Source organism: Anser anser (assembly GCF_964211835.1).
Source record: "Anser anser genome assembly, chromosome: 4".
Lineage (NCBI taxonomy): Eukaryota > Metazoa > Chordata > Aves > Anseriformes > Anatidae > Anser > Anser anser.
In genome coordinates this window covers 72,543,873-72,544,535 of record NC_139724.1, presented here as the reverse complement: position 1 = coordinate 72,544,535, position 663 = coordinate 72,543,873, and positions in this window count along the sequence as shown.

The following is a 663-nucleotide window of genomic DNA, read 5'->3' as shown; positions in this document are numbered from 1 at the left end:
TTTCCCCGGATCATTTCTTTTCCTTTTTTTTTTTCCTTGTGGCTCACGGTGTTACTGATAGTGCCATGGTAACGTCAGATGGGGCTGCAGGGTGGCTTCTACTCTCTTGTAGGTTAAGCACCCGCTGGATGCCTGCAGTGTACCACTGAATCAGGTGCATTTTTACGCTGCCTGTGGCAGGGCTTATGCGACTCTTGTTGAAAATAAAAGGTCCCTAGCAACTGCAGGGGGAGGGCTGAAAACCTTCACGCACCCGAGGCGTGGGGATTACGGAGCCAAACAAAAGCAATTAAAATTTCATGATTTCGGTGAGCAGATCTCTCAATTCCCCTCGGCTTCCCAACAGAAGAAGGCGGAAAACGTTGCGTAGAAAAGCGAGAAACAAAGGGGGAGAGAGAGCGGGGAGCCAGCCCCGGGCGCTGCTGTCCTCTGCCGGCACGACGTGCCCCCGCACTTGGCCGTGAGGGCGAAAAAAAAAAACCCACACAAACCACCCACCCACGCGCGCGTTTTTATCATTTTATTACTTCCTAAAAGAGGAGAAACAGGCGTTAAAGGGAAGAAAGAAGGCCTAAAACGGGGAGCAAACCCAACCCAAACGTCGCCCCCATCAGGGGGCGGCGGAGCGCTCCCCCGTCAGGGGCGGAGAGCTCCCCTCAGGGC